The sequence below is a fragment of the Lutra lutra genome, chromosome 3, assembly GCF_902655055.1.
Source record: "Lutra lutra chromosome 3, mLutLut1.2, whole genome shotgun sequence".
NCBI classification, from domain to species: domain Eukaryota; kingdom Metazoa; phylum Chordata; class Mammalia; order Carnivora; family Mustelidae; genus Lutra; species Lutra lutra.
This window is the reverse complement of record NC_062280.1, coordinates 113,032,982-113,056,502: the sequence shown is the minus strand read 5'-3', so window position 1 is coordinate 113,056,502 and position 23,521 is coordinate 113,032,982. Positions and strand designations below refer to the sequence as shown.

The following is a 23,521-nucleotide window of genomic DNA, read 5'->3' as shown; positions in this document are numbered from 1 at the left end:
ACTAGCCAGCCTTTTTTTAAATTTAATTTATTTATTCAGTAGAGGGAGAGAGCTCGTGTGAGCTCAAGCAGGGAGAGCAGCAGAGGGAGAGGGAGAAGCAGGCTCCCCACTGAGCAGGGAACCCTGCAAGGGGCTTGACCCCAGAGCCCTGGGATTATGACCTGAGCCACCCAGTCTCCCCTAGCCAGCTTTTTTATATTGGGTCAGTTAATTAAACTCTGAACTTCAGTTTCCTTGTATGTAAAAATGGTAATTATTGTAATTGGATTTCATAGGTGAAAGAAAGTGATAACATAGTAAACGTTTATTAAATTTTGGCATTTTTTCTTTCTGTGACTTGAATTTAATTGGCTAATTCATTTTTCAGGGTTTTTTTTTTTCAGGTATAATCGAAATGTAACATATTAGTTCGAGGTATTTGTATATGTTGTAATATTTATGTATATTGTATATTGTATATATATTTGTATATATTGTACGATAGATACAATTTGTATATATTGTAAAATGATCAATTAGTATAGTTTATATCTTTTTTTTTTTAAGATTTTATTTATTTATTTGACAGAGACAGAGATCACAAGTAGGCAGAGAGGCAGGCAGAGAGACAGGAGGAAGCAGGCTCCCTGCTGAGCAGAGAGCCCAATGCAGGGCTCGATCCCAGGATTCTGGGATCATGACCTGAGCTGAAGGCAGAGGCTTTAACCCGCTCAGCTACCCGGGTGCCCCACCAATTTTTTTCTTCTGGTAACTTAAGATCTACTCAGCATCTTTCATATATGCAATATAGTATTATTAACTGTAGTCACGATGTTGTACCTTACATCCCCATGATTGATTTTTTTAATAACTGGAAGTTTCTACCTTTGACCCCCTTTACCTATTTTGCCTCCCCTCCTCCTTTTCAGTTTTTTTTTTTATTATTATTTTTTATTTTTTTTTTAGATTTTATTTATTTATTTGTCAGAGAGAGAGAGGGAGAGAGAGCGAGCACAGGCAGACAGAATGGCAGGCAGAGGCAGAGGGAGAAGCAGGCTCCCCGTCGAGCAAGGAGCCCGATGTGGGACTCGATCCCAGGACGCTGGGATCATGACCTGAGCCGAAGGCAGCTGCTTAACCAACTGAGCCACCCAGGCGTCCCTCCTTTCAGTTTTTAAAGTTTAACTCATATCTTTGTTAAAGACTTACAGTCTCATTCCTCTGCTAAACTGTTTCTTTTCTCTGTTATTAAAGCATTTTGTGCATATCTACTTGATGTATTTTGATTGTGTATCTTCTCCACTCCTTTGTGAACTCTTTGAAGGCAGATGCTTTATTGCCTTATATTTTTGTATTTATAAAGCCTAGGCATAGATAGAGTGAGTTTTCTGTGAAAATTTTCCTCATGTCTACTGGGATTCGTTTTCACACAGATCTGGTTTATTTCTGCTCCTTGGCCTTTACTTAAGACCTCTTTGCTTGCCTCCCCACTCTCAGACCATTTGTATCCTATCCATTCCTCAAAATCCAGGTAAATCTTATCCTATTAATGAGGTCTTCAGTGACTTTATAACTCCTCTCTCCTGTTAACCTAGGGTCTGTGTGACTGCCTTCTGTTACTTTGTGTCCTGTAGTACTTGGCACTATGTCTTACCCATTTTGAGCAGGTCCTTGACGGTAAGTACTGGCTGTGTTTGTTATGGGCACCTGCTCATTCACTGTCCCATTTAGTAAGATACTTTTAAGGAGCAGTTTCCCCTTTTTTGTATGTGGAATATTCTGATAAATTTTCCCCCATCTTTGTATATTATGGGAAATTGTAAACATCCAGAAAGGTTGAGAGAATGAACACCTATTACCTTCCATTTCGATTTACCTGTTATTAACATTTAACTATTCTTCTTTAGCCCTCTTTCACTCCCCTCTCAACAGTCAATTGAAATTAAATTGCATATATCAGGGGCGCCTGGGTGGCCCAGTGGCTTAAGGCTCTGCCTTTGGCTCAGGTCATGATCTTAGGGTCCTGGGATCAAGCCCTGCATCGGGCTCTCTGCTCAGCAGAGAGTCTGCTTCCCCCTCTCTCTCTGCCTGCCTCTCTGCCTTCTTGTGATCTCCCTCTCTCTCTTTGTCAAGTAAATTAAATAGAATGTTAAAAAAAAATTTGCAGGGGCACCTGTGTGGCTCAGTGGGTTAAAGCCTCTGCCTTCGGCTCAGGTCACGATCCCAGGGTCCTGGGATCAAGCCCTGCATCGGGCTGTCTGCTCAGCGGGGAACCTGCTTCTCTGCCTACTTCTGATCTCTGTCTGTCAAATAAATAAGTAAAAAAACAAAACAAAAAAAAAAACAACTTAAAAAAATTACATTTATCATACTGTTTGTCCCCTAAATACCTCAGGATGCATCTCTTTAAAATAATGCCATTCTTCTACACTTGATACATTTTTATTTCAAACCAGACTCTACCTAAGGTAATATTAAAAACACAGTACCATTATTATGACTAAGGCAATTAGCATTAAGTATCTGGCACTGACTTCTTATTTTTTTTTTTCTGACTTCTTATTTTTAAATTTTTATTATTTATTTCTTTTCTTTCTGTCTTTTTTTTTTTTAAGAGATTTCATTTAATTGTTTGAGAGAGAGAGAGAGAGAGAGAGTGAGTGAGCATGAGCTGAGAGGGGAGGCAGATGGAGAGGGAGAAGCAGGCTCCTCTGTGAGCAGGAAGCCTATGCGGGGCTCAGTCCCAGGACCATGGGATCATGAGCTGAGCTAAAGGCAGCCGCTTAACTGACTGAGCCACCCATGTGCCCCTGGCATTGACTTTTTATTTTATTTATTTTATTTTATTATTTTTTAAAATTTTATCTATTTATTTGACAGAGAGAGAGGTCACAAGTAGGCAGAGAGGCAAGCAGAGAGAGGGGGAAACAGGCTCCCGCCTGAGCAGAGAGTCCGATGTGGGGCTCGACCCTAGGACCCTGAGATCGCGACCTGAGCCGAAGGCAGAGGCTCAACCCACTGAGCCACCCAGGCACCCCGGCATTGACTTTTTAAAGAATGTTCCACATTTAGAACTTTCTGATTGAATGCTTAAAATGTCATTTAATTTGTTTCTTTAAATCCTGTAAGGTGGAAGTTAAGTCTAGAGAGGCTTTATTAAATTTGGGTCAGATATGTTTGGCACAGATACTTCATAGGTGATGGTATATAATTTATGTTGCCTTACCTCAGGAACAACAGAATGTCTGGTTCTTCTATTGAGGATCCATAAGTAGGGTGTTAGTTTGCCCCATTGTTTACCATGTTAAGTTTCCTTGTTTCGTGTGGTGTCCACCAGATTTCTTCATTGGAAAAGTACACTTTCTCCTTTCACCTAATGGTTGATTATTGTTGGCCTTGTCATTTATTTCATTGGGGTTTTCTAACTCTGTTGTTTACACTTAATAGCTGTTTCCTGTAAAAAAGAGCTTCCCCCAGGATGCCTGGGTGGCTCAGTTCGTTAAGTGGCTTCGGCTCAGGTCATGCTCCCAGTGTCCTGGGATCGGGTCCCACATCGGGCTCCTTGCTCCTCGGGGAGCCTGCTTCTCCCTCTGCCTGCCACTCTGCCTGCCTGTACTCTGTCTCTCTGACAAATAAAATCTTAAAAAAAAAAAAAAAAAAAGAGCTTCCCCCTTTTCATGTTTTAAACTTTTAGATTTTTTTCTTTTTAATAATTTAAAGATTTTATTTATTTATTTTGGGGGGAGAGAGAGAGCACAAGTGTGGCAGAGGGGCAGAGGGAGTAGTAGACTCCCCGATGAGCAGGGAGCCCAGTGTGGGACTCCATCCCAAAACCCTGGGATCATGACTTGAGCTGAAGGCAGACCCTTAACTGATTGAGCCACCCAGGTGCCCAAAACCTTTAAATTTTGAGGGGCGCCGGCATGGTTCAGTCGTTAAGCTTCTGCCTTCAGCTCAGGTCATGATCCCAGTGTCTTGGGATTGAAACCCTTGTCTGGCTTCCTGTCAGCAGGGAGCCTGCTTCTACCCTTCTGCCTGCTGCTTCCCCTGCTTGTGCTCTCTCTCCCTCTGTCAAATAAGTAAGTAAAATCGTAAAACAAACAAACAAACAAAAAAACCCTTAAATTTTGAAATAAATACAGATTTACAGAGTATTCAATGAAAGTACAAAAAACTCCAATATAGTTTTCATCACTATTCACTTATTAACATTTTGTCACATTTGCTTTTCTCTCCTTCCCTTCATTCCTGTTTTCTCCCATGCCATTCACAGATGTTATGCACCTTTTCCCCTAAAAACATCATTTTCTCTCTTTTTTTTTAAAAGCCCAGTGTGGGGCTTGAACTCATGACCTTGAGGTCAAGACCTGAGTTAAGAACTCCCTATCATCACCTGTGAAGTGTCTGCATCAAACATACTTGGCCCGAATTTAATCAAGCTCCTCCTGAGTCAGATGCTTAACTGACTGAGCGAGCCATCCAGGCATCCCAAAATACCATTCTCTTAAATACCCACTATGTTAACAAATTCTACATGCTTAACATTGATGCAGTATCTTATATTAGGCTTCAGATTTCTCCAGTTGTCTGAGCAATGTCCTTCAGAGATTTTGTGCCTTTTAAAAAAAATTCAGGATTTAATCTACATTTTTTAAAAAAGATTTTATTTATTTATTTGACAGAGAGAGAGAGAGACAGTGAGAGAGGGAACACCAGTGGGAGGAGTAGGAGAGGGAGAAGCAGGCTTCCCACCAAGCAGGGCTCTATCCCAGGACCATGGGATCATGACCTGAGCCAAAGGCTGATGTTTAAGTGACTGAGCCACCTAGGTGCCCCTCTAGATTTAAAAAAATATATATTTTATTAATTTATTTGAGAAAAGAGCACATGCAGGGGTAGCGGCAGGCAGAGGGAGAGGAAGAAGCAGGCTCTTCACTGAGCAGAGAGCCCTATATGGGACTTGATCCCAGGATACTGGAACCATGACCTGAGCCAAAACCAGAGGGTTAACTTACAAGCCACCAAGGGATCCCTCATATCTCTTTAGTCTTTAATCAGGACCAGTTATTTGGCCTTTTTTCGTTTCATGACTGACTTTTTTTTTTTAAGATGTTATTTATTTGTCAAAGAGAGAGAGCAGGAGAGAACGCAAGCATGAAGAGCAGGCAGAGGGAGAAGCAGGCTCCCTGCTGAGCAAGGATGCAGGACTTGATCCCAGGATCCTGGGATCATGACCTGAGCTGAAGGCAGAGGCTTAACCAACTGAGCCACCCAGGCATCCCCATAACTGACATTTTTAAGAGTAAAGGCCACTAGTTTTGTTTTCTCTTATTTTGGAGCATATTATTACATACTCAACAGATTTTACTTTTTCTAGTATGTTATGCAGTTAGAATCTTCAGTAGACAAAACTAGGAAATGTGTTTTCAAAAATCATCAGTTTATATTGGTGTTTTATTTTTTTTCAAAGATTTTATTTATTTTTTTATTTATTTGACAGACAGAGATCACAGGTAGGCAGAGAAGCAGGCGGAGAGAGAGGAGGAAGCAGGCTCCCTGCTGAGCAGAGAGCCTGATGTGGGGCTCGATCCCAGGACCCTGAGATCATGACCTGAGCCGAAGGCAGAGGCTTAACCCACTGAGCCACCCACGTGCCCCTATTGGCATTTTATTTTAATTTAACTTATTTTTTTAGAGGAGATTGATTGATTGATTGATTTAATGAGAGAGAAAGAGTGTGTGCCAGGTGGGGAGGAGCAGAGGGAGAGAAACTTCAGCAGACTCTGCGCTTTGCATGGAGCCCAACGTGGGGCTGGATCCCATGACTGAGATCTCAGTGAGCCACAACCAGGAGTTGGACGCTTAAGCAGCTGCACCACACAGGTGCCCCTCTTTTTTTATTTAATTATTTTTTAAGATTTTAGTTTAAAGTAATTTATACATCTAATATGGGGTTCAAGCTTACAACCCAGAGATCAAGAATTGGCATGCACCACTGACTGAGCTAGTCAAGTGCCCCTCCCCTACATTGGTATTGTATTTTTATTTATTTATTTTTAAGAGCGGTAAGAGACGGAGAGAGAGAGAGAGTGAGCTGTGTGTGTGAACAGGGGCAAGGGGCAGAGGGAGAGGGAGGGAATCTTTTTTTTTTTTTTAAAGATTTTTTTTATTAGAGAGAGAGGGAGAGAGCTATGCATGCGTAGAGGGAAAGGGAGAAGCAGACTTCCTGCTGAGCAGAGAGCCTGAAGCCAGGCTTGATCCCAGGACCCTGAGATCACAACTTGAGTTGAAGGCACACTCTTTTTTTAAAATTTATTCCTTTATCAGAGAGAGAGAGCACAAGCAGGCAGAGGGAGAAGTAGGCTTCCCACCAAGCAGGGAGGCTGAGGCGGGACTTGATCCCACAACCCTGGGATCATGACCCGGGCCAAAGGCAGGCACTTAACGGACTGAGCCATCCAGGCATTCCCCGAAGGCAGACTCTTAAGTGACTGAGCCACCCAGGGACCCTGAAAGAATCTTAAGCTGGGTGTGGAGTGCAGTAGGGCCTCAGTCTCATTACCCTCAGATCATGAGCTGAGCTGAAATCAAGATCTGGAGGCCTAACTGACTGAGCCACCCAGGCGCCCTCTCCCACCCACCTCATACTGGCATGTTTTTTTCATATTATTTGAAATTCAGATCACAGTTAACATTATTATTGGATTTCCAGCAAAGAAAGTAGAGTCAAGTTTACAGTGCCAGTACTATTACTAGCAGCCCTACTGAGTATAGGTGATTTCAGTCCTCATTTTCCTTAGAATGTATCCTACTAAAGATGAACAGGTAGAGAACTGTGTTCAGAGTTACTTAAAGTAACACTCTAAAAAAAGAAAAAAAAAAAAAGATTATTTATTTATTTATTTATTTGAGAGAGTGAGCAGGGGGGAGGGGTAGAGGGAGAGAGAGAAGAAGACTCTCTTCTGAGCAGGGAGCCTGATGCAGGGCTTATGACCTGAGTGGAAGGCAGATGCTTAACTGACTGAGCCATCCAGGTTCCCCATAACACTTTTTTTTCTACTTGGTCAGTTTGATTTTTTAAAATTAATTAATTTATTTTTTTTTAAAGATTTTATTTATTTATTTGACAGAGACCACAGGCAGGCAGAGAGAGGAAGGGAAGCAGGCTCCCCGCCGAGCAGAGAGCCCGATGTGGGGCTCGATCCCAGGACCCCGGGATCATGACCGGAGGCGAAGGCACAGGCCTCAACCCACGGAGCCACCCAGGCGCCCCTGATTTTTTTTTTTTTTAATGATTTTATTTATCTGAGAGAGAGTGCGCGCGTAAGCAGAGGAAAGGAGGGTAGGGGCAGGGGGAGAGGGACAAGTAGTCTCTCACAGAGCCCCATGCAGGGCTCAGTCCCAGGATCTTGAGATCGTGACCTAAGCCGAAGATAGATACTTAACTCATTAAGCCACCCAGGCTCCCCTGGTTTTATTAGTTTTTTTTTTTTTTTTTTTAAGATTTTATTTATTTATTTGACAGAGAGATCACAAGTAGGCAGAGAGGCAGGCAGAGAGAGAGGAGGAAGCAGAGCCGAGCAGAGAGCCCGATGTGGGGCTCGATCCCAGGACTCTGAGATCATGACCCGAGCTGAAGGCAGCGGCCCAACCCACTGAGCCACCCAGGCGCCCCTGGTTTTATTAGTTTTGATTAGTTTGACTTTGTTTGCATTCATTATTGGGGTATGCCTTTCTTCTTCTTTTTTTTTAAGGGAATTTTTAATTTTTTATTTTCTAAAGATTTTGTCTCTTTACTTGACAGCTAGAGAAGGAACACAAGCACAGGGAATGGGGGAGTGAGAGAGGGAGAAGCAGGCTTCCCACCAAGCAGGGAGCCCAATGTGGGCTCTATCCCAGGACTCTGGGATCATGACCTGAGCCAAAGGCAGACACTTAACTACTGAGCCACCCAGGCGCCCCGACCTTTATTCTTCTTGATTTAATTTTTAATTTTTTTTTTGTGTGTGTGTATATATATATATATATATATATATATATATTTAAGTCTTTATTCGAGGGCATAAGTGACAGAAAGAGCAGGAGGAGGGGAAGAGGGAGAGGGAGAAGCAGACTCCCTGCTGAGCATGAAGCCTGGGGATATGGGGACTGGGAACGGGATGTGGGGTCCTGGGGATGTGAGGTTCAATCTCAGGACTATGGGATCATGACCTGAGCTGAAGGCAGACTCTTAACTGACTGAGCCACCCAGACTTGATTTAATTTTTTTTATTTTGTGAAGATTTTATTTATTTATTTGACAGAGAGGGACCCAGCGAGAGAGGAAACACAAGCAGGGCTAGTGAGAGAGGGAGAAGCAGGCTTCCTGCTGAGCAGGGAGCCTGATGTGGGACTTGATCCCAGGACCCTGGGATCATTACCTGAGCTGAAGGCAGATGCTTAACAACTGAGCCACCCAAGCGCCCTGATTTATTTATTTATTTATTTTTAAGATTTTTTTTTTGATTTATTTATTTGACAGAGATCACAAGTAGCTTTCTGCCTACTTGTGATCTCTGTCAAATAAATAAAATATTTGATTAAATATATCAAATATTTACATGGTTTAAAAGATAAAACCAGGGGCGCCTGGGTGGCTCAGTGGGTTAAAGCCTCTGCCTTCGGCTCAGGTCATGATCTCAGGGTCCTGGGATCGAGCCCCACATCGGGCTCTGTGCTCAGCAGGGAGCCTGCTTTCTCCTCTCTCTCTCTGCCTGCCTCTCTGCCTACTTGTGATCTCTTGTCTGTCAAATAAATAAATAAAATCTTAAAAAAAAGATAAAACCACATTGAAAGAATACTTAAGTCTCTAGGCCTTCCATTCCCATTCTCACTCACCCAATGTATGTATGTATGTATGTATGTATGATTTTCCTTTTGTAAAAACTTGTGACCTTTTTTTAAATTGTAAAAAAAATTTATCATCTTAACCATTTTTTAAGTGTATAGTCAGTAGTGCTAAGTACATTCATTTGTGGCACAGATTTGAGAATTTTTTCATCTTGCAAAATTGAAACTCTACTTGTGGAACAACTTTCCATTTCTCCCTCCTCCTGTTCCTGGCAGTCACTGTTCTACTTTATGTTTCTGTGAGTTTGATTAGTTTAGATACCTCATAATGATTGAAATCATGGATTATTTCTTTTTGTGGCTGATATATTACACTTAAACCATAATGTCTGCAAGGTTCATCCATGTTGTAGCATGTGACAGGATTTCCTTCCTTTGACAGCTGAACAATATTCCATTGTATGTATATACCACATTATGTTTATCCATTCATCCATTGCTCATCTACCTTTTGGCTGTTGTGAATAGTGCTGCTATGAGAATGGGTGTCCAATCTGTTCAAGATCCTGCGTTCATTCTTTTGGATATATACTCGGAAGTGGGATTTCTGGATCATATGGTAGTCTATTTTTAATTTTTTGAGGAGCTTCCATCCCATTTTCCATAGTGATAATACCATTTTACCATCCTACTAATAGTGTAAAAGGGTTCCAGTTTCTTCACATTCTCACTAACACTTATTTCTTTTTTCTTAGAGATTTTATTTATTTATTTGACAGAGAGTAAGAGATCCTAAGTAGGTAGAGAGGCAGGCAGGGGGCGGGTGGAATGCAGGGTCCCTGCTGGGCAGAGAGTGCTATGTGGGACTTGATCCCAGGACCCTGAGATCATGACCTGAGCTGAAGGCAAATGCTCAACCACCTGAGCCACCCAGGTGCCCCTTACTTAGTGTTTTTTTGATAGTAGTCATTCTAATAGGTGTGAGGTGATTCCTCATTCTGTGTTTTGTTTTTTTTTTTTTTAAGATCTTATTTGAGAGTGAGAGCTTAGTGCATGAGCAGCAGGGAGGGGCAGAGGGAGAAGAAGCAGACTCCCTAAGCAGGGAGCCCAACATAGAGATCAGTCCTAGGACCCTGAGATAGTAACCTGAGCCGAGGGGCACGTGGGTGGCTCAGTCAGTTAAGTGTCTGCCTTTAGCTCAGGTCATGATCCTGGGGTCCTGGGATTGAGCTCTGTGATGGGCTCCTTGCTCAGTGGGTTGTCCACTTCTCCCTTTTCCTCTGCTCTTCCCCTCTGCTTGTGCTGGCGCGGGATCGTTCTCTCTCTCTCTCCCTCCTTCTCGAATAAATAAATATTTAAAAAAGGAAGTAACCTGAGCCACCCAGGTGCCTCCCTCATTTTGGTTTTAATTTGCATTCATCTCATGATCAGTGACATTGAGCATCTTTTCATTTGTTCATTGGCCATTTATATCATCTTTAGACAAATGTCTATTCAAGTCCTTTGCCCCAATTTTAATTGGGTTATTTATTTTTTTTGTTGAGTTGTAGGAGTTTTTTTATCCATTCTGGATAATTAACCCTTTATTGGATATGTGATTTTCAAATACTTTTCCCCATTCTGTAGGTTGCCTTTTTACTCTGTTGATTATATCCTTTGCTAAACAAACGTTTTAAAGTTTGGTGTTTACCTTTTGTGTGTGTGACCCCATTCTTTTTCTACCTAACGATACATCCAAGAAATCATTCCATATCCAGAGCTCCCCCCTTCCTCAAACCTGCCCCATGATAATGTGATTTATAATAAGAAATGTATATATATATTGTGCGTGCACTCTCTAAGAGATATCTTTTCAGATACTTTGCCTTTTTAAAAAATTGGGTTGTCTTTTTATTATTGGGTTGTAAGAGTTATCTGTATATTCTAAATGCTACAGATCCCTTACCAGATCTATGATTTGAAGAAATTTTCTCTCATTTTGTGGATTGTCTTTTTACTTTCTTGATGGTGTTATTGAAGCACAAGGGTAATTTTGGTGATGTTCAGTTTGTCTATTTTTTCTTTTGTTGGTTGTGCTTTTGGTGTCATATCTTTTTTTTCTTTTAAGATTTTATTTTTAAGTAATCTTCATCCATCATGGGGCTCAAACTCACAACCTGGAGATCAGGAGTTGCATGCTCTGCCTAATGAGCCAGCCAGGCACCCTTTGGTGTCATATTTAAAGAAGGCTTTGTCTAACCTGTAGTCATGAATATATATATTTGCTGTATTTAATGCATTTAGCAATTGGTTAAACAGTTGATTTACCCATCCAAGAATGTGGATTGTTGTTCGTGGTTGATTATGACTTCGGCTTTTTGGTTAGAAAGTTATAGAGAGTTACTTTGTGGTTAAACATCTATAAGCTTTTGGGGCACCTAGGTGACTTTGTTGGTTTAGCATCTGCCGTAGGCTCCTGGGATTGAGCGCCACATCCGGCTCCCTGCTCAGTGGGGAACCTGCTTCTTCCTCTCCTCTCCTGTTCTCTCTCTCTAAATACATAATTTTTTTTTTTTAAGATTTTATTTATTTATTTGACAGAAATCACAAGTAGGCAGAGAGGCAGGCGGTTTGGGGGGAGGGGGAGGCAGGCTCCCTGCCGAGCAGAGAGCCCGATGCGGGGGCTCGATCCCAGATGCGGGGCTTGATCCCAGGACCCCGGGATCATGACCCAAGCCGAAGGCAGAGGCTTAATTAACCCACTGAGCTACCCAGGCACCCCGGTGTAGTTTTTTTTTAAGCTCTTTAAATATTTGATTAAGTCTCAGTTTATTGTATCCTTAATAACCACTGTATATTTGAGATCCAGACTGTTTTGGAGGGAAATACCAAATTAAGAGAGTATGCATTATAGAGTAATTAAAGACACTGTATATGCCAAATACTGAGGAGCTTGTTAGGCCAATATGGGTTAAAGAACTAGAAACTAAGAACTACTATTTCAAAATCAGGAGGTACTCAAAGCCTTCAGCTTGTCATTTCATCTTGCTGTTGAGAAACTTAAAATATTCAGGACCATCTCTTTAGGATTGTTGCTTTGGGAATGATTTTTTTGTTAAGTGCTTTTGTCTGCAATTTAGGTATTTGTTCTTAACCTTCAGTTTAGTTGTTAAACTAGGTTAAAAACGAGCTGCAAGAAACTTTGGAAGATTCTTACCTGCTGTGTATGTAATCTTGAAATTATAGAATTGTTTTATTTCTGGGGGTCATTAAATCTAGACCTTTTAATTGGAAGACAAACAGGATTGAAGAAATTAAATTTATTTGTAGTCACATAGTGGCAGATTCCAGGTCATCTGAATACTAGTTTAGTGTTTTTTTCCACTTCTACAGGAAAACCCAGAGCATTTCATCGTATAATTCGGAAGGGCTTTTTGGTTCATTGTCTTTGGGAGAGAGCTAAAGTTAAAACAGTTACATACCTAGAAGAGCCTTAAATAGGAAAATCTTCCCATCAGGAATTAAGAAATTACATTGTTTTGTGGTGCTTAAACTGTTACATACAGCTCTGTTTAGAATTGGTTACCGGTAAGGACTTTGGTGTACTTTTGTTTTAGTAATGCAGTGATTTTCAACTTTTTTTTTTTTTTTTAAGATTTTATTTATTTATTTCACAGAGAGAGATCACAAGTAGGCAGAGAGGCAGACAGAGAGAGAGAGGAGGAAGCAGGCTCCCCGCTGAGCAGAGAGCCCCATTCGGGGCTTGATCCCAGGACCCTGGGACCATGACCCGAGCTGAAGGCAGAGGCTTTAACCCACTGAGCCACCCAGGCGCCCCAATAAAGAGTATTTTTCACCCACGTTTACTGCCCATAGTGCTCATTTCCAGTTATATTTTTTTACATCTGTTTTGCGCCCAGAGTAGATATTTCCAGTTTTGTGTGTGACCATGTTTCTAACACTGTAGTTAGTAGTGTTATTTTTATAAGTTATTTTGTTTTTATGCATTCACTCATTCATTTGTGTACAGTATGCATGTGTTAAAAATGTAAAAGGTACAAGAGGATGTACATTGAATCTGTCTTCTTCCTGCAGTTGTCTTCTCCTTTTATCTATCTAGTAGCTATCCCTGTTAATAGTTTGTTACAAAATCTTCCAAAGTAATTTTGAGGTATATGTAGCAAATTTATATACTGTAGATGTTCCTTTTTTTGTTTCTTTTCACATGCACACTAATAATCTATACATTGTTTTATAATTTTTTTACATAAGAAAGCATTTGAGGTTTAACATGAAATCGTACAAATAAAATTTGTATAAACACAAATCCACATCAAGTCATAACACAGATAGCAAAAGACAAAGTAAGAACAAAGAAAACTAATTGGTGGCTATTTACAGTTGGACACAGTTGTGTCTTGTATACTAGAAAGTCTTTTACAAAATAATCATCTTAGATCAACAGAAGACCAGTCTTCAATGTCATCCTGCAAGATGGGTTAACTTTAGCAATTTCCTCCAGTTTTCTCCAACGTCCTTCTTTAGTATGGCTGGTAATTGTTTTGGTGATTGCCACCCCCTCGAGATGCCTTGCCATAAGTGCTCTGTTGGCCACTGTAGTCTGCATATCCCTGTCCATATCTATAGTTCCCATAGTTATACCCAGTATAATCATAGCCGTCATAGCCACTATAGTTTTGATCACCGCCATAGGCACTATTGTAATTTCCATATCCTTGTTCATAATAGTTATTAAATCTTTGGTTCCATTTTTGGCCCTGACCTCGTCCACCAGCTGCAGCACCTCTTCCTCTTTGTTGCTGTTCTTGCTGTCTATATACCTCTTTGGGTTGTGCAACTTTGATTTCATACTTCCCAGAACCAATTTGATGATATCTGCTGTCTAAGAATTTCTTTACTGGTTCTTCGTCTGTATATGTGATAAAACAAAATCCTCTTCTTTTCGTTTGTTTTTGTATCCATGGGAAGTTCAATATATTCAATCTCTCCAAAGTCTCCAAAATATTCTTGAATTTTTCTTCAGAAGTATCTGGGCTCAGTCTGCCCACAAAAACCTTTTTGGGCCGTTCTTTCCCTTTTAAAGCTTTGGCCCTTTTGGGGTTCTATCAATTTGCCATCCAGTTTGTGTTCTTTCAGTTCCAAAACCTTATCAACACTAGCAGCATCTTTGAAAAGCACAATTCCAAATCCTCTTGATCTTCCAGTCACCGGATCTGTTTTAATTGTACAGTCCACAAGTTCCCCAAATCCAGACAAATACTCAGTCATCTTTCTTGCTTGTATCCCAGCTCAAGCCTCCAATAAACATTTTACCGTCATCCTGCTGATTCTTCCTTGCGTTGATCTTGGATCCCTCTGCGAATTTCTCTCGTTGCTGTACTGGTTCATGTCCTCCATGGTGGCAGAGTTGTCGGCCAGGGGGTGCTGGCGCGCAGTCCGGGTCACCTGCTTTATAATTTTTTAAAAAGATTTTATTTATTTATTTGACACAGAGATACAGCAAAACAGGGAACACAAGCAGGGGGAGTGGGAGAGGGAGAAGCAGGCTCCCCACCAAGCAGGGAGACTGATTTGGGGTCGATTCCAGGGCCCCAGGATCATGACCTGAGCCGAAGGCAGACACCCAACAACTGAACCACCCAGGTGCCCCATATACTTTGCTTTTTCTGACTTGATGATATATTTGAAGATCCTAAATAGAACTACCTCCTTTATGAAAGTTGCATAATATGCATTGTATGTATATTTTATGGTTTTCTTTTATATGGTTTACTTTTACTAGTCCTCTCCTTAACAGACAAGTGTGGTTTCCACTCTGGTTATTGCAAAAGGTGCTTCACTGAATAACCTTATGCACATATGATCGCATACATGTAGGGATAAATTTAGGGAAGTGGAATTGCTTGGTCAAAGTATGTGCACTATTAGTGTATGAATATGGTGGTTTTACTCACATTAACACTCATATTATGGTTTTTGCTTTTGTTTTTAAGTTCTTATTTTTTAGAGAGATTGAGTATGCAAGCGGGGTGGGGCAGAGGGGTTGATCCCAGAACCCTGAGATAATGAGTTGAAGTCAGACACGGAACTGGTGAACCACTCAGGCATCCCTCCTTTTTTTTTTTTTTTTTAAAGATTTTATTTTACGTAATCTCTATACCCAGCTTTGGGCTTTAACTAACAACCTTGAGATCAAGAGTCGCTTCTCCACTGACTGAGCCAGCCGGGTGCCCCTGGATTTTGCTTTTTTGTGTGATGTTGCTTCTCAGTAAGTGATGAGGAGTCTTTTTTTTTTTTTTTTTTTTTTTAAGAATTTTACTTATTTATTTTAGAGAGCGAGCAAGAGTGCGTGGGAGTGGGGAGCAGAGGGAGAGAGGGACAAGCAGATTCCATGCTGAGTGTGCAGCCTGGTGTGGGGCTTGATCCTAGGGCCCTGAGACCATGACCTGAGCTGAAACCAAGAGTCAGATGCTCAACTGACTGAGCCACCCAGGCACTCAGAGGAGTCATTCTTATCAGGAGTAATGACGGGAATTTATCCCTTTTTGATAATTATTTTTAAGGATTTTTAATTTATTTGACAGAGAGAGAGATCACAAGTAGAGAGAGAGAGAGAGAGGAGGAGGAAGCAGGCTCCCTGCCTAGCAGAGAGCCCGATGCAGGACTCGATCCCAGGACCCTGAGATCATGACCTGAGCTGAAGGCAGAGGCTTAACCCACTGAGCCACCCAGGCAGCCCCCCCTTTTTGATAATTTTTATGGGATACATAAATGGGATACATTTTTGCATAGTAAAATGTTATGCAGCTCATTGAATACACTATGTAAGGTAGACCCTGAAAGGTAGTTCATTAGAATCTTGTTTTGTATAGGCAAAAACTTCAGATTTTATTTTATTTTAATATTTTTTTTAAGATTTTTTTATTTGTTTATTTGACAGAGAGAGAGAACAAGCAAGGGGAGCAGCAGAAATTCACATTTCTAAAATTCAGACTTTTTTACTTAAATTTCTGGGGTGAGTCATCATTGTCTCCAACACTAGTGTTGTACTCTCTGGACCCCATGGGGTATTTTTTTTCCCAGGAAAAATGTAAATACTCATATTTGAATTTTTGCAGCTTGAGGTAGGGGGTGTCTTTGAAGTCCTTTTGCCTATTTACATATCCATAGACCCCAGGTAAGGCTTCTTGCACTATTTGATAGATTTAGAATGTTTTTAGCATGTCTAGATTGGTATAAGACGAATTTCAGACTCCACCTCCAATATATGAACTTAGAGGTTTTCAGCTTTTTCCTCTGCTGCTCCCTCTTAACACCTACCCTGTCCGTGAACCATTTTAAAAACTCAGGTGCACCTGAAATGAATATAGTGTTATATGTCAGTTGTGTCTCAGTTAAAACAGAAACCTTTTAATCCTATTGCTATTTCCTCTGCCTGGAATCCACCTCCTCCCCTTTTTCCAGTTTGTATATTCCTTCTTTTATCCCTGCATACTTTAATTTGCCCAGAACTTTTCTCTTTTACGTCTGTGCTCCCCCCAGTCATTAATTCTTGTTTCTTCCCATAGCAGTTCCCTCATAGCATTTAAAAAAGATTCCTTCATGGGGCGTCTGGGTGGCTCAGTGGGTTAAAACCTCTGCCTTCGGCTCAGCTCATGATCCCAGGGTCCTGGGATCGAGCCCCGAATCGGGCTCTCTGCTCAGCGGGGAGCTTGCTTTCTCCTCTCTCTCTCTCTCTGCCTGCCTGCCTACCTGTGATCTCTCTCTGTCAAATAAATAAAAATCTTAAAAAAAAAAAAAAAGATTCCTTCAGGGTGCCTGGGTGGCTCAGTCGGTTAAGGCTTTGTCTTCGGGCAGGTCATGATCCCAGGGTGCTGGGATTGAGCCCCACATCGGGCTCTGTACTCAGCAGGGAGCCTACTTCTCCCCCTCCTGTTCCTCCTGCTTGTGCTCTCTCCCTCTCCCTCTGTCAAATAAATAAATAAATAAATCTTAAAAAAAGTAATCTTCCAGTATGCATTTATTAAGGTCACTAGATCATCACATACTTATTGAGTACCTGCTGGGTTCCAGGTCCAGTTTTGTTTGTTTTGGTGTTAAAATATGCTTAATAAAAAATTGACCATTTTAACTTTATTTTTTTTTCTTCCAGTGAAATTAACATTTTTAAGTATACACTTGTTTGACATTAAATACGTTAACAGTGTTTTACAACCATCTATCTCCAGAACCCTTTCAGCTTCTCTAATGGAAACTTTGTACCCATTAAACATTAACTCCCTGTTCTTCACTCCCTTAGCCTGTGACAAGCACTGTTCTGTTTTCTGTCTCTATGAGTTTGATTACTCTAGAAACCTCATATAGCAAATGTTTCCTAATTCATTCTGTGAAATCAGTATTACCCTAATACCAAAACCACATAAAGATCATACAGGAGGAAAACTATAAGTCAGTATTTTTCATGAATATAAATGTAGACATTCTCAACAGAATAACCAGTTGAATCTAATGGTGAATAAAAAGAATTATACACATTATGACGATGTGGGGTTTCAGGTTTGCAAGCCTGGTTTAGCACTCAAAAAAACTCATACATCATATGAGTTATGAAGAAAATTTATATTTAGAGATTACTAAATCATGCATTATATTAATACATGCAGAAAAGCTCCTGACAACATTCAGCATCTATTCATGATAAAATGTTCAGCAAAGCAGACATGGTGGGGATATCCTCAGTTTGATACGGTGCATCTACAAAACCTCCACAGCTAACCTCATACTTAAAAGTGAGAAATTATGGGGTGCCTGGGTAGCTTAGTCGGTTAAACATCTGACTGTGGCTCAGGTCATGCATGATCTTGGAGTTCTGGGATCAAGCCCTGCCTCTGGCTGCCTGCTCAGCAGGGAATCTGCTTGTCCCTCTCCCCCTGCCCTTCCCCCTGCTCACGCTCCTTGCTCTCTTGTTCTCTCAAATAAAAAGTAAAATCCCATCACCTCCCAATTTGTTATAATTTTAAAATATTTTGTTTCTCTGTTAGTTTGCTAGGGCTGCCATAACACAACTGTGTGGCTTAAATAGTCATTTATTGTCTTAGAGTTCTGAAGAACAGGTGACTGAGATCAAGGTGTCAGTAGGGCCTTGTTCCCTCTGATGGTGTTAGGGAATAATCTGTTCCAGGCCTCTCCTAGTTTCTGGTAGTTCCTTAGCTTGTGCCAGTATAACTCCATTCTTTATGTGTGTCCAAATTTCTCCTTTTTATCAGGACACTAATCCTATTGAATTACAGACTCCTCCTACTCCATATGACTTCATCTTAACTAAGGACATCTGGAATGTCTCTATGTCCCAATAAGGTGCTAAGGGTTAGGACTTCAACATGGGGATTTTGAGGAGGGGATGTAATTCAACCAATAACATTCTGTCTCTGCATTCATACGTACATATATACATATTTTTTAACTGTTTGAGAGTAATTTCAGACAGCATGATACCAAATGCTTCATTCAGTATGCAGTAGCAACATGCAGTATCACATCTAAGAAAATTTGTCCTAATTCCCTATTATTATGTAATATCTGCTCTACATTCAACTGATCTTTGGTAGACCTTGTTTTTTCAAGCCCCAGGACCAGTCATCCTACTTTTTAATTTTTCATACATACACTTTTAATTTTTTTATTTAAAAAATTTTTGTTTTTTCTTAAAGGTTTTTTTTGTTTGTTTTTGTTTTTAATTTAAGAGAGCGAGTGAGCACAAGCAGGGGAAAGGGGCAGAAGGAAAGGGAGCTGGATGCCAGGCTGGATCCCAGTGTTATGGGATCATGACCTGAGCCAAAAGCAGATGCTTAATTGACTGAGCCACCTAGGTGTCCCTCTTTTTTTGTTTTTAAAGATTTATTCGTTTTAGAGAGCGAGCACGCTCGTGTGCGCACACGCACATTAATGGGCGGAGGGGCAGAGAGAGGGAGACAAGCAGACTCCCTGCCCATTCCACAGCCCAGGATGGGAGCTTCATCTCACAACTCTGAGATTATGACCTGAGCCGAAATCAAGAGTCAGATGTTGAACCGACAGAGCCCCCCATTGGTACCCTCATACCCTTTCTTTTTAAGACATTCTCACTGAGATATTTCAATAGCAAATCAGGTCTCTATGCTCTGCCAGCCTGTTGAGGAGGAGTAGAAACCATTTGCTTTCTCTGTCCAGGAGTCTTAACAAAGGAGACCTGTCTCTTGGCGGATAGTTAAGAGGGTGGTTAACATTAATTAATCGTCTCTGTTAACAGTTATTCCCGCGAATGAACTTTCTCGCTTTGTGTATCTCAAGTATTGTCTCCCCCCACCGAAAAATGTTTGTTTTACATGTGCAGCACATACTCAGTATTTTAAGTTTAGATTATCTGGAACATACCTTTTCAATTTGGTGATAATTCTCTTAGCTCATTGCTTGTAATATACAAACAGAAAAATTAATGTTCTGTGAGCAAATACTTTCTGCTGCATAGTTAATACTTTTTCCTTTGTAACTAATAAATATCTTGGAGGAGATACTTTGGAATTATGTAAGTACTTGTTCTCAAGCTTTTGCCCACTAATTTTAGCATCCATTGGTGGAACCTGTATGCAGCAAGTATTATTGGGTGTTTCAGTAGTGATTTTCTGTTATATATTTTAACGTATATCTGTGATAATTCTTACATGTATGCAAGGCATTGGAAATACAGAGACTAAAAGCATTCAGTCCTGCAGTGAGTGCCTGGGTGGCTCAGTCAGTTAAGGGACTGCCTTTGGGTCAGGTCCTGATCCCAGTGGGGAGCCTGGTTCTTGCTCTTCCTCTGCCCCTCCCCCACTGCACACGTGTGTGCATATGCGCGTTCTCTTTCAAATAAAATCTTTAAGAAAAATTAGAAACATTCAGTCCTTGCTTACATGTAATTTGCAGTTTAGGCAGAAAGATAGACATGTGGGGTTTTGTCAGTGAGATACATGTTTTCTAGGATTATACATAATATATTTTGGGAGTGTAAAGACTGAATAAATTGAGCATAATCATGAATTAACAAAATTAATTTAGAACATCAGTATAGGAATATGCTAACAATGGTTGTGAGAATATTGGGCAAAGTTAGAGATTTTTCTTTTTAAAGATTTTATTTATTTATTTGACAGAGAGAGAGGGAACACAAGCAGGGGTAGCAAGAGGGAGAGGGAGAAGCAGGCTCCCTGCTGAGCAGGGAGCCCGATGTGGGGCTCCTCGATCCCAGGATCCTGGGATCATGGCCCGAGCTGAAGGCAGACGCTTAACCGACTGAGCCATCCAGGTGCCCCAAAGTTAGAGATTTTAGAAGACTATTTTATTTATTTATTTATTTATTTATTTATATTTATTTAAAAGATTTTATTTATTTATTTGTCAGAGAGAGAGAGAGAGCGAGCGAGCACAGACAGAGTGGCAGGCAGAGGCAGAGGGAGAAGCAGGCTCCCCACAGAACAAGGAGCCCGATGTGGGACTCGATCCCAGGACGCTGGGATCATGACCTGAGCCGAAGGCAGCTGCTTAACCAACTGAGCCACCCAGACGTCCCTATTTATTTATTTTTAAAGAATTTATTTGTTGGAGAGAGAGACAGGGAGAGAGAAAGAAAGTGGGTGAGCACAAGCAGGGCGAGTGGCAGGCAGAGGGAGAAGTGGGCTTCCCACTGAGCAAGGAAACTGATATGGGACTTGATCCCAGAACCCTGGGATCATGACCTGAGCTGAAGGCAAATGCTTAATGGACTGAGCCACCCAGGTGTTCCCCAGAAGAGTATTTTAGAAAGAAAAACATTTTAAAAAGAAAACACCTGGGTGGCTCAGTGGGTTAAAGCCTCTGGCCTTCAGCTCAGGTCATGATCTCAGGGTCCTGGGATCGAGTCCCACTTTGGGCTCTCTGCTCGGCAGGGAGCCTGCTTCCTCCCCTCTCTCTGCCTGCCTTTCTGCCTACTTGTGATCTTTTGTCTGTCAAATAAATAAAATCTGTAAAAAAAAAAAAATCACTCCTACCTTCTCATAAAAGTGATTCATATCTATTGTAGATAGTTTGAAAGAACTGAAGGTATAAAGAAGACAGCCAAATTTTACTGTAACTCCCATGCGTTGTTACTTTTCTTTTATGTTCCTTTCTATTTTGAGGGGCTTTTTTTGTTCTGTTTTATGGAATGTTTCATGAATTTGCATGTCATCCTTGTGCAGGGACCATGCTAATCTTCTCTGTATTGTTCCCAGTTTTAGTAAATGTACTGCTGAAATGAGCATCCATTTTTTGACTTTTGCACAAAAGTATATGGTTCTTTTAAAGTATTTACACTCTGGATTTTTTTATTTACACTGATTTTTTCCACTTAACGTTGGGTCATGAAGTTTGTTTAAAATATTTCAAGATTTTTAGTGATTATATAAAATTTCATGTTATAGATTGGCAAAGGTTACTAGTTATTTCTTTCTGGTTGCCTGTGCCCGTGAACTTGACTGAAAGACTTTTTGCGAAACAAAATATTTTATTAGTCTACATTGATCTCTATTAAATCATAGAATGGTTTTCTGAAATTTATTTTTTAAAAAGATAGTATTTATCTGAGATAGCACAAGTGGGCAGGGCAGTGGGGAGGGGCAGAGGAAGAGGGAGAAGCAGGCTCCCTGTTGAGCAGGGACTTCCTTATGGGTTTGAGTCATGACTTGAGCTGAAGGCAGACCCTTAACTGGGCTGAGCCACCCAGGCACCCCAAGTGGTCCTTAATCGTATTCCTTCTTTTGGGGCACCTGGGTGGCTCAGTGGGTTAAAGCCTCTGCCTTCGGCTCAGCTCATGATCCCAGGGTCCTGGGATCGAGCCCCGCATCGGGCTCTCTGCTCAGCGGGGAGCCTGCTTTCTCCTCTCTCTCTCTGCCTGCCTCTCTGCCTACTTGTGATCTCTGTCAAATAAATAAATAAAATCTTTTAAAAAAAATCTTATTCCTTCTTTTTAGAGATCAACGTGTCAAAAATTTCTCTAGCATAGGCAGGGATCAGAGCCTTAAATAGAGTCAAATTTAGCTTGCCTAGTTTCGTTCTTTGTATTCTAGTGATACTGTATCCCCATCCCCCAAACTTAAGTGTTCTGTGGAGGAGTTGCAAGTAGGCGTTACAAATATATTAGATTGGTACAACTTTGCTGTATATCTTTTTCCCCCCAAAGATTTTACTTATTTATTTGAGAGAAAGAGTACGAGCAGGGGGAGAGGCAGAGGGAGGGGTAGAAGCAGTCTCCCCACTGAGCAGGGAGCCAAACATGGTGCTTAATCCCACGATCCCAGGATCATGAATTGAGCTGGAGGCAGATGCTGAACTGACTGAGCCACTCAGGCGCCTTTTTGTTGTATGTCTTGAACTTCCTTCTAAGATGTGACTTGAGCTCTGCAGGTGCTTCAGTTCTATTATTTTCCCCATTGAATAGTATAAGTATTTCCAACTCCAGTTGATTATTGTTATTCATGGCAGTTACATTCTATGATGTTGCAGACACTGAATTAGCAAATACTGAATGGTTTTTTCCAGGGGAAATGCAGAGTTAGATTCCTGTGAGCCTCTGGCGACATTTGCAGTAAAGCCAATTGAGACATAATCTTATGTGTGCTTCTGTTTAAAGATACCTTATTTAATGCATATTGTTGATCCATTAACTTTGAATTCATGGGCAGTAGTATTAGTTACAGCTCATGTCTGAACCAGGCCTGCGTACTTTCTCCATTAAGGCACATCACAGCCTTCTAGAGCTTAGGAACACTAGATAGCACTTCAGCACAACACTTGGAGACAATTTCAAGCAGTGAAATTAAAAAAAACAACAAAATGTGTAAAACTTTACACTCAGTGGATTGTAAAAAGGACACCTGTTTACAGTATGAGAGCTGAAACAAGAAGGCACAGCATTGCCTGGTTAGACCTCAGCTGGGAACTTGAGCTCTGGGTCAGTTCAAGTTTTTCTTTACTTTCTATGTCTACAAGTGATGCCAAAGATTTGGGGCTACAGATAAATTTTACCAAGTAGATAAATTTGTAAGTGGGGAATCTTTGAATGGAGATCATTGTAGTTTGAGCAAAGGGAAACCATAAACTGTTTTTCCTATTAAGCTGTTTGTTGTTGTTGTTAACTGCGGGGATGTAAGAAGTATGTTTTTTCGTTTAAAATTCAAACAGCTGAATTGTGTACTGAGTTTTTTCCCCCTGAGCCTAGTCATATAGGAGGCAAATGACAATGACCTAACTATACATTTATTCCCCAAAGCAGTACACAAAAGACATGAAGAAAGAATGTAAATGTGCATAGAGGTGGGAGTAAAAGTGGTTAATAAAATGGAAAAAAGTATTTAACCTTTTATTTTTATTTATTTTTTTAAAAGATTTTATTTATTGAGAGAGAGAGAGAGAGTGAGAGAGTGCGCAAGCACGGGGAGTGGCAGAGGGAAAGGGAGAAGCAGGCTCCCTACTGAGCAGGGAGTCCTATGGGGGGCTCTATCCCAGGACCCTTGGGATCATGACCTGAGCCAGAGGCAGATGCTTAACCGACTGAGCCACCCAGGTGCCCCCAGTGTTTAATCTTTTGTTAATAAGAAAACTAAAATAGAGCCTAGAAGAAGTGCTTTTTTTTTTTTTTCCCTAAGTCAGCAAAGATTCTTTCGACTTAAAGCTTTATGTA

At 40.9% G+C, this 23,521-nt stretch overlaps 1 protein-coding gene, 1 non-coding gene and 1 pseudogene across 12 annotated transcripts in view; 1 reads left to right on the top strand and 2 right to left on the bottom strand.

The window, feature by feature from the left end:
• Positions 1 to 23,521, top strand: part of WDR33 (WD repeat domain 33) — a 124,494-nt gene that overhangs the window by 3,661 nt on the left and 97,312 nt on the right. The window lies entirely within an intron of this gene.
• On the bottom strand, positions 13,050 to 14,244 carry LOC125096083 (heterogeneous nuclear ribonucleoprotein D-like; annotated as a pseudogene).
• Positions 20,997 to 21,104, bottom strand: LOC125096583 (U6 spliceosomal RNA). The gene has a single exon (XR_007126264.1). It is a non-coding gene; the product is annotated as a U6 spliceosomal RNA (small nuclear RNA).